Below are 10737 nucleotides of genomic sequence, written 5' to 3' on the forward strand. Positions count from 1 at the left end.
GAGCGAGCACCCGCTTCCATCCTACCTTGAGAGCGGACCAGAAGTGTGTGTGGCTTCTGCGAGGCGGGGGACGTGGTTCCTAAGGCCAGGAGAACTCTCTCCTGAGGAATAATACACAGGAGGAGAGACCATCCAGGTCGTTTGAACCTAAAAGGGAGTTTTGCGCTGACAAGAGGCTAGCATGAACGACAGGGAAGGGGAAAATGAGACCAGGAAACAGACTAGTGGCACGTTTAGAGAAAAGGAATATTTATTAAATCCCCATACCCACCATAATCAGGCAATGCATTGTTCTAATATTAGGCTGGGTAGAATGTTATTAGCCGGCATATAAATCATCACATACTACAGATGACAAAAAGCTGGCTTGTTTTCAGAAAATTAGGGGACAATAAAATACACTTGTCACAAACCATACCAAGCTTCATTTCATCTTTTTTTTCCCTCCTGTTTCAGAAAGCTGTTTCGGATTTGGCAGTCTATCAGGGTCATCATTCTCCAACATCTATTAGTGCCATGTTGCAGTCGTGTGAGAGGCTCAGTTAATAAAAATTTCCGGCTGATAGATTGCTACAGCAAACAGACGTGCACTCTCTCCTTTGAATTGCTATGGAGCCATTACAATACGCCCAGTCCGTTTTTTATCATTTTACAAACCGAACACTCACATTTTCCCGCTCCTTTCTCCCACCTCCAAGAGTTTTAAGACTTGTAAATAAATAAACTCCTTCCTCCTCTACACAGTACTGCCTCATGGCTCCCTTTCCAACGTGAGCCATAGTCTTGAACTTCGTCGGACTCCAGAGATTGCCTAATTCATGCCAGTCCTGTTTGACACCCACGGTCATTTTGTAAGACTGACTTTTTTTTGTGCGTGTGTGAGGCCTTTTACGTTTGGGAGAGGTGCTATATTTGAACTGGTCCTTCTGGATTTCTGAATGGTTTCCTCAGAACAGGTAAGGATAGGAACTCGAGTGATATTTCCTGTGTGCCCCAGTGAACTAAGTCAGCATGTTTTTCTCTTCTTACTTGAAATGAAGATGAATTTTCGAGAGGCCTGTAGGCAGCTCGGGCCACTGTAGACTGCTGTTGACCTTAGCGGTGGAGAATCTGAGGACTCGCATGTTAAAATTAGAACCGACTCTGAGTACCGGCCTTATTTACTGGCTGGGCACCGTATTTGTATTTAACTAACACTTAAACGGCGTTTACTGTGTGCCAGGCACTGTTCTGAGCATTCTACAAATATTTGCGCGGCTAATCCCTGTAGTGTATTATTATTATGTAACCCTGTTACGGAGTAGGGTTTTTATCATCCTCACTTTACGAATGACGTAATTTGCCACCGCGTGGACGTGCATTTCATCTGGGTTCCCCAGCACACCCCATTACATGGGGAACTCTGCTTCTCCAACCACTGCCTTGCAGCTGGACAGACTCCCCAGCTGTTGGGGTAGGGGTGGCTCGCCAGGGCCATGGAACCTTAGGCAGCCTCCCACACAGCGCCTTCACCTTCGGTGCCCTGTGTTTTAGGACCTCAGGGGAAGGGGAGATTTGGCGGGCTCCTCCTCCCACCCCTCCTCCATGTAGAGCCACAGAGCAGGTCTCCAGGACCTCCTTAGAATTCAGTTCACAGCCCCAAGTCTTGTACCATTTCCGTTTCCTTGAGCTGCATCTAGACATGATTCTGGTCCCCACCAGCTCTGACCTCATTACTCATTCTGTTTACAGCGTGGCCTCACCCTGCAGACTGCCCTGATTTCCCAGATAGGAACTTGGCTGCCCTCACTGACTGATTCAGAGCTTCACCCCAGCCACGTTGCACCAGGCCCTCCTGCGTACACATCCCTCTGGTCAGACTGGCACCCAGCGACCCTCGTGGAAACCCCTCTGGGGGTCGGGTGGGGAGAGTGTGGGCAGGATGGCCTGGATGAGGCATAGTGGGAAGCTATGGCCGGGTGTGGAGTTGGGGGATGGAGGGAGTAATGTGAAGATGGGGGTTTTAGGAAAATCCAGGCTGTTGTGAATGACAGATCAGAGGAGGTTAAGGCCAGAGACAGACACCTCTGAATGAGCTCCCGTGGTGGCATAAGTGACAGACGGGGAAGGACTTGGGGGAGTGCTCCATGAAATGGAAAGGCAGACAGGAGGACAGGGGACAGAAGGGAACTCTCCACGCTTAGTCACTGCAGATTGGAGGGGGCAGTGTAGGAAGAGCCGGGCACTGGCTCTCCTGTCTGGTCGGAAGCTGGTGCCCAGAGGGGCAGGACTAGGGTGCCGTAGCGCCTGGCGACCAGGTGATGTTGACAGAACGCGGTACGTTTATGTGTTTATGTCGAATCTCTAGCTCTGGCCATGAAAACATTAATGTTCTATGAGAGGATAAATGGCGAGCCACAGCGAGTTTTACACCTCTTCTTTCTTTTTTTTTTGAAAAATGTTTGCTATAGGGTATGCGCACTGGCTAGAGAGACAGAGAGAGGGAGAAGGTGAGAAATCACTCCCCGGGGGGATGGCCGTGCCACAGTCACGCCTCCATTCTCTCAGGATTTTGAGCACTCATGCATATATACCCAGGATGAATTTTAAGATGCCGGGTCCTGGACTCGAACTGCAGTTGATGACATGGGAGTCCAGCAATGTAACCTTTACACCTCCTGCTGGTCCCACACACCTTTTTCTTAAGGTAGAGAAGACTGTTGGGAAGAGCTGGGAGCTCAGGGAATGAGGCATCTCCTGCTCTGGCACCCCTGCTTGGGGCATTGTGAGAATGAAACCTTCAGGGGTGAAACCTCCCAGAGGGGAGACAGAGAAGCTCAGAAAAATGCCTCACATGCACACAGGCCTGGCATGTTTTTCAAGTTGCCAGTCCAGGACTCAAACTGTGGTCGTCTATGTGAGAACCACTCCCTTAACCACCAGGCCATGAACTGGCCCTCTGGGTCTGTTTCGTTTGTTTGTTGTTGGTTGGTTGGTTTTAATGTCTTTATTTTTAAAATATTTGCTATGGTATGTGTGCATTCATCGGGGAGAGAGACAGAGACAGGAAAAGTGAGAAAGCACCCCCCAGAAGGATTGGCCGCACCACAGTCCCTTCTCCATTCTCCTCTAATGATTTTGGGCAAACACACATACACACGTGCCTGGTGTGATTTTCAAGCTGCCGGGTCCAGGACTCGAAATGCACAGGATTTGGCGCCTCAGCCACCACGCCACCGCCTGCCCCTGCATCGCTGCTGCCCTGATGTCCAGTTATGTCAGCCTTTTCCTCTTGTTACTTCATTTCCCATCTGTCTTCTCCTTGCTGTCACCCCAGTTACCTCTTCCCTTGTAACCATGTAGCTTTTTCTTTTCATCTCCCCATCTCCCTAGCAACTTAGGCCAGAATTGAAAACTGTGCCCAAATGAAGACAAGACTTAAGTAATTTTTTTTTTTTTTTGGGAGAGATTTTCACTGTAGGGCGCGTGCGCTCGCCAGACAGACAGAGACATAGAGACAGAAAGCGAGAAATCACCCCCCAGGGGGGATGGTCACGCCGCAATCCCTTCTCCTCCATTCTCCTCTCGGGATCTTGGGCACGCACGCACACGCGCCCGGCGTGAGTTTTAAGCCACCGGGTCCGGGACACAAACTGCGGTCGACTACGTGGGAGTCCAGCGACACAGCCATTACGCTAACTGCTGGTTCCCAAGACTTAAGTAATTTTTTAAAAATGCTATGTGTCAGGCTGGCAGGTGTCATGGTGGTTAAGGGCACTGGACTTCCTCCCACATGGGCAACTGTGGTTTGAATCCTGGACCTGGCAATTTGTTTCTCACGTTCTGTCTCTCTCTCTCTGTCCCTCTATGGTCCAATTCAAGATAAATAAATAAATAAAGTTAAATAAAATCTCATGTGTCATGCCTGACCATATAACATTTAAAACATATAAGAGGGACCAGCAGGTGGCGTGGTGGTTAAGGCGCTGGACACTCCCACATGGCCGACCACGGTTCAAGTCCTGGACCTGGTGGCTTGTTTTCCCACTTTCTCTCCCTCTCTGTCTCTCTCTGGTCAAATTAAAATAAATGAATGAATAAATAAAAATAAATAGATAAATAAAACATGTAAGAAACAAACATACGTATACATGTTTCTTATATGTCTCATCTTTAACTCTGGGTAGTGACTCTTGGGGCAAAGGACTGTGTTAGTCTTTTTTTTTTTTTTTTAAGGAATTGTTTTAATTTTATTTATTCATTCATTTATTTTAATTTGACCAGAGAGAGACAGAGAGGGAGAGAAAGTGGGAAAACAAGCCACCAGGTCCAGGACTTGAACCGTGGTCGGCCATGTGGGAGTGTCCAGCACCTTAACCACCATGCCACCTGCTGGTCCCCAAGGACTGTGTTAGTCTTTGAGAAGGTGTTTTGTAATGAATGTTGTGGGCCTTCCCTACAGATCACAGTTTGCTTGATGGAGATAATAGTCCCAGCAGCCCCTATTTATTTTTCTTTTTTTACATTTAAATTATTTTATTTATTATTTTAAGATTTACTATAGGGCACGTATGCTCACCAGAGAGAGATAGAGTGTGACGACAAGCCACCAGGTCCAGGCCTTGAACCGTGGTCAGCCATGTGGGAGTCCAGTGCCTCAACCACCACACCACCTGCTGGTCCCAACCCCTATTTCTTTTTCTTTTTTTTCTTAAGAATTATTTTATTTAACTTTACTTGTTTGTTTATCTTTAATTTGGCCAGAGAGGGACAGAGTGAGAGCGAAAGAGAGAGTGAGAAAGGGAGCCTGCCAGGTCCGGGACTTGAACCACAATTGACCATGTGGGAGTCCAGCCTCCTTAACCACCATGCCACCTGCTGGCGCCTATTTTTCTAATGCTAGGTGCTATGTTAATGGCTTCTTAGGCCTTCCCACTGAATCCTCTCAGTGACTCTCCCTTACGTATGCTTGGCTTCACTGGACAGAAGAGAAAATTAAGACTCAGAGATTAGGGAGCCTGCCCAGTGACAGCTGTGAGTACAGGTTCCAAGCTGATCTTTATTGAACACTTAACTGCCTGCCAGGCTGTTCCCATGTTTCCCACTAAATCCTCAGGACCACTAGAAGTATTCGTATTGTCCTCATTTTCCAGGTCAGGAAGCAGGCGCAGAGGCTGCTAGGACGCAGTGGAACCAGGCGGTGGGATTCCTGGATCCAAAAGCTCTCGGATCACTGCTTTTATTACAAAGCCAAGAGAACCTCCATGTAATTTGATTTTACCCCTGGGGTGGTTCCAGGGAAGGCCCTCCCTCAGGATAGCGTTATGTGTGCGGAGATTCCAAGGAATGCCTGGACTGTCTAGGGAAGAAAGCATGTCTGCAGAACAGGGCGGGAGGATGAATCGGTTTGTGTCTGCAGAGGGAAGGGCTGAGGCAGCTGAGCACAGGAGGACTGCCTCCGTGCGTGCCCTGGAAACGCAAACAGCCCGCGGCTTCCACTGCTGGCCTGCATGTCTGGCTGGAAGCCTGCTGGAAGGGAAGCCCCAACTTCGGGAGCGGCAACGGGACCCTAGGGCAGTGGCTTCCCCCTCCCTGACCTTTAACTCGAGCTGACGAATTGGCAGCAACTGTGTGACATCAGGGAGACATTTTCTTCTTTGTGAGCTCAGAGCTTCCATTTAAAAATTCCTCAGTCACAAGGCAGAGGCTGCAGAAGCCCAGGCACACTTGTGGTGGCAGCAGGTGATGTGCACTGCGGCCAAGCCCTCCCAAAGTCTGCGTAATCCCAGGGATTCCGAGCAGCCGCCGGGATGGCCATGTAAGGCACGGTCGCTGGCCTGATTTATCGCGTGATGGCGTTGCCAGCTCTCAGAAGCCCTGTAGGGATGGGATCTTAAGGGAGGAGTGAGGCTTGGTCCCACCGACTTCTGCAGTTTCCTCTAGGTAACCACGCTTCCTTATCTTTACCCCTGGTGAACTCCCCCCCGCCCACTTTTAAATGAAATGAGTTTGGGCCAGCCAAAGGCAGCGCTGTGGCTAAGGGGGCCAAATCCCACATGGCCAACTGGGCGGTTTGATTCCCGGACCCAGTGGCTAGAAAGACAAGTTGGGTGTTTGCGCATGTGTGCACAAAATCCCGAAAGCAGGGAGAACGGACTGCAGGGTGACTGTCCCCCATGGGGTATACTTTCTCCCTGTCTCTCCAGTGAACACGTGCACCCCACAGCAAATTAAAAAAATAATAAAGTAGGCTCAAAAGTTATTCAAACTTTTTTTTTTTTACTTTGTGTATGAGTAGGTGGCGGGGTTGGGGGGGAGTATTTCAGCTAAACTGGAGCGTGTAGAGGAACCATTATTTTAATGCAGCAGAGGCAAGAGTTGAAAAGGAACTTGGATCTTGAAATACTCCAAACCTCTCACTTTACAGGGGAGGAAACTAGGCTCAGAGAGGGGAAGTGACTTGCCCTAGTTCTCACAGCGAGCTCCTGGCAGAGGCAGGATTAGAACCGTTGATCTTGGGTAAGTTCATGTTTCTCGCTGGGCCTCAGTTTTTTTTTTTTTTAATTTAACTTTATTTATTATTATTATCCTCATTATTTTCCAGTTTGATCAGAGAGAGACAGATAGAGAGGAAGGGAGAATGCAAGCCACCAGAACCGTGGTCGGCCATGTGGGAGTCCACCGTGCCACTTGCTGGCCCCAGGCCTCAGTTTCTTCATGGGTCGAGTGGCATGATGAGGTTTAATGATGTCTGAGAGTCCCCTTCCAGGTCTTAAAATAGAAACCATACTGGAATGACTCTCCTGGACTCCCTGGGGGGTACTCCTGGGAGCGGGGCGGGTGCCACCACTTGCTATGGACCGGGTTCTGGACAAGGTAGGGTGTGGGATATGCCACTGGGAATGGGTGCTGGGTGGACAGATAACAAGGATTTACTTCCTCTGTGGGCAGCTGAGACAGAAAGCCAGCCCCTCAACAGGGTCTTGACGACGTGATCCACCCCCAACCTCAGCCAGCCCCAGATCGAGGCATGCATGTGGTCAGCGGATGAAGACTCTGACCTCTCCCGTGTGGGTCAACCTGACAGGGCCTCGCATTTCACTGCTCCCCTTAAGCTCTGGTTGTTTTTCTTTTCTATTTTTCTTAAACTTGCCAGAGGGTAAACATGCTCTCTAGTGAGAGACAGAGACAGAGGGGAGGGAAAGTAAGAAAGCACCTCTCCATGGGGCACTGTCATGCTTTCTCTATATCTCCCTCTTTCTGGGCTTTTGGGCATGCACGCACATGCACCTGCTGTGTTTTCTAGACTCAAGCCACAGGGGATCCAGCGGCCACAATCACTGGGCTGCTGGCTGGCCCCAGGCTCTGGTTTTTAACCCGCTACCCTGCATTACCTCCCAGCAGCCCTACCCTGGCCACGTCCGTTAGTTCAGTTGGATCTAACAGGGACTAGAGTCAGAGGTCATCGGCTTTATTCTTGTGAGGACCCAATGTCTGCATCCTATTCCAGGAGCCTGATTGTACACTTAAATGTGACCCCTTCTCTCACCTCGAACACCTGGATTACCGCTCAGTGTAGGATGAAAAGCCGGGAGCCTTTGTCTTTCATAACCACTGGGCAGGAACTCAAAGTGACCAGGTTTCGTTCTGCTCCTCTGAGTTTCCTAGCAGCTAATGAGGTTATGAGCCCGTCAGGTTTTTTTTGTTGTTGTTGTTGTTGTTTTGAGAGGTTTTTGCTATAGGGTGTGTGCACTCGCCAGAAAGACAGACAGACAGAGAGACAAAAGCGAGAAATCACCCCGGAGGGGAGATGGCCACCCTGCAATCCCTTCTCCATTCTCCTCTCGGGATCTTGGGCACGCACGCACATGTGCCTGGTGTGAGTTTACACCACTGGGTCCGGGACTTGCACCGCGGTCCACTACATGGAAGTCTGTCCATGTAATCCTTTTGCCACCTGCTGGTCCCGAGCCTGCCAAGTTGTAGGAATGGGTACTCCATTACATAGACCTGGCTGCAGACATTTCCTGCAGAGACGGTTTGGGTGCTGTCTTACTGAATTCTCTAGTTTGGGGACTAAAATATCTTTTGGCTACTGAATCATGCTCCTTAGGACTTGGCAGGCTGGCCAGTGAGTCACACAAGGTAGGGCAGCAGCTGAAAGTGCAGTAATGTTCTTTTTTTTTAAGAATTATTTTATTTAATAATGTTATTTTTAATTTGCTATAGGGCACATGCCCTCACCAGAGACAGAAAGTGAGAAAGCAAGCTGCCAGGTCCAGGATTCCAACCGCTGTTGGTCATGTGGAAGTCCAGTGCCTTAAGCACCATGCCAGCTGTTGGCCCCAATACCCTCTATCTTTAGGTTCCAGAGATTCACCAGGATGGTGACTCTTCTCCAACAGGTGCCATCAAGGGTCTGAGGGTTGCCAAGCTAGGTGGGTGGGATTTGGCAAAAGCCATGCATGTAGTACCCTCAGCGAGGGACTGGGTTCATTTCTTTGACAACCATTTTACTGAGCACCCATAGGGGCAAGTCAGACCTGGGACTGTGTTGGGCACTGAGAATTCAAAAGTTAATACTCAAGAAGTGAATGTGCCCACTCTGGAGACCAGTGGACTTGTGAGCGGGAGACAGGCTCTCCTGGAGAGATAGGCTCTTGGTGAGGGAGGAATTCGTTCTGCTGGGCTGGGGTCAGCTGCTGGCCTACGAAGGCCTCACTGGGAAAGTGTCCTTTGGCTGAGTCTTAGATAAGGAGGGGAGAGTACATTCCAAATGCAGGAGCTGAAGCTAAGGTACAAGGGACGAGAGGCACAGCCTGCTCAAGGAACCTTGCAGTGCAGCGTGTTCTAGAGCCGGCGTGTCTGTCTTTATTTTTTTTTTTAGGGAGGTTTTTGCTATAGGGCATGTGTACTCACCAGAGAGAGACAGAGAGACAGAGAGACAGAAAGCGAGAAATCACCCCCCAGGGGGGATGGCCACGCCACAATCCTTTCTCCTCCATTCTCCTCTCGGGATCTTAGGCACTCACGTGCAGACATGTGCCCAGCATGAGTTTAAGCCACCGGGTCCGGGACTTGAACCATGGTCGACTACTTGGGAGTCCAGCGACACAGCCATTGCACCAACTGCTGGTCCCAAGTCTGCATGTCTTTCTGTGCGAAGGACAACCTATGCAGGTATCAGTCTGTATTATCATTGTCGAGCTGACATTCACAGGACTGGTTATGTGCCAGACTCGGCCAAGTACTTTACTCACATGTAAAAATACCCAAAGCTGTAACAGCCTGCAGAGGTAGGTGTTATGAATGCCACGCTCAGGTGGGGAAACGAAGGCTGTAGTCTAGCTTAGGAAGTGCCCGTGTTCTTAACCACGGCTCCCAATAGTCTCAGTTTCTTCTCTTCCTTTTTCTTTTCTCTTCTTTTCTTTTTTTTAAAGATTTTTTGCCATCAGCCATGTGTGCTCTCTGGAGAGAGATAATGAGAAATCATCCCCCAGGGGGATCCTGCCTCAATCCCTTCTCCTCCATCCTCCTCCTGGGATCTTGGGCACACAATACACATGTGTTCAGTGTGATTTTTAAGCCACCAGATCTGAGACTCAAACTGCAGTCCTCCATGAAGGAGTGCAACACCTTAACCACTTTGCTGCCTGTTGGCCCCCGGTCCTTTTCCTTTGTAGATGCCTTTTTGTTTGTTTTTCGGGGAAGGATGCATTTTCTTCTCAAGTGTGTGGTTGTCCACACGTGACATTTCTGCACAAACTGAACCAAGTCTGCACTTCCACTCATTACCGTTCACTAGCAGCCATGTTAGTAAAGTGCGTGCGTGTGTGTGCGCGTGTGTGTGCACGCGTGTGTGTGTGTGTGTGGTGGCAGGGGGTATTAGAAAGAATTAAAATCCTTTTTTTTTAAAAAAAATTAATTTTATTTATTCCTTTATTTTACTTTGACGACAGAGAGACACAAAGAGAAAGAGGGAAAGAAGTGAGAAAGGAAGCCACCAGGCTGGGACTTGAACCATGGTCTGCCACGTGGGAGTGTCCAGCACCTTAATCACCACACCACCTGCTGGTCCCCAAAATTCTTTTTTTTTTTTTTTAAAAAAAGAAAGATTTGTGGGCCGGCAGGTGGCATGGTGATCAAGGTGCTAGACTCCTGTATGGTCACCTGTGGTTCGAGACCCAGACCCGACGACTTACTGTCTCATTTTCCCTTTCTCTTGCTCTCTCTCTCTATTTGGTCAAATTAAAAAATAAATAATAATAAAAATAAATAATAAAATTAAATAATAAAGTTAAATAAATGCCACCTGCTGGCCTCGTAATAATAATAAAATTAAATAAAGAAATAATTTTTAAAAGAATCATTCATTTAATTTAAGTTATCATTATTATTATTATTTTTTTAAGTTGAGAGAAAGGGAAAGCAAGCTACCAGGTCCAGGATTCAAACCATGGCCAGCCATGTGGGAACCTGGTGCCTTAACCATGACACATGCCAGCCCCCCAGAAAGTGGTATTTTATTATGTTTGGATGGAAGGAGGTATAGCAGGGTGGGACATGCTATTAGTTAGATTAGTTAGATTCAGATTTTGGAAGGTTTTAAATGCCAGTCTAGAGGGGTAGAACTTCATTTTATGGTGGTATAAAGAAAAATGCAAGGGAAAGGAATGTCCATTCTGCCTCCCTGCATTTGGCCTTGCTGGGCGAGCAATGATTTTTTTTTTTTAATTTATTTACCTTTTTTTTTATTAT

This window comes from Tupaia chinensis, unplaced genomic scaffold, assembly GCF_000334495.1.
Source record: "Tupaia chinensis unplaced genomic scaffold, TupChi_1.0 Scaffold000238_1, whole genome shotgun sequence".
In the NCBI taxonomy this organism is placed as follows: Eukaryota; Metazoa; Chordata; class Mammalia; order Scandentia; family Tupaiidae; genus Tupaia; species Tupaia belangeri.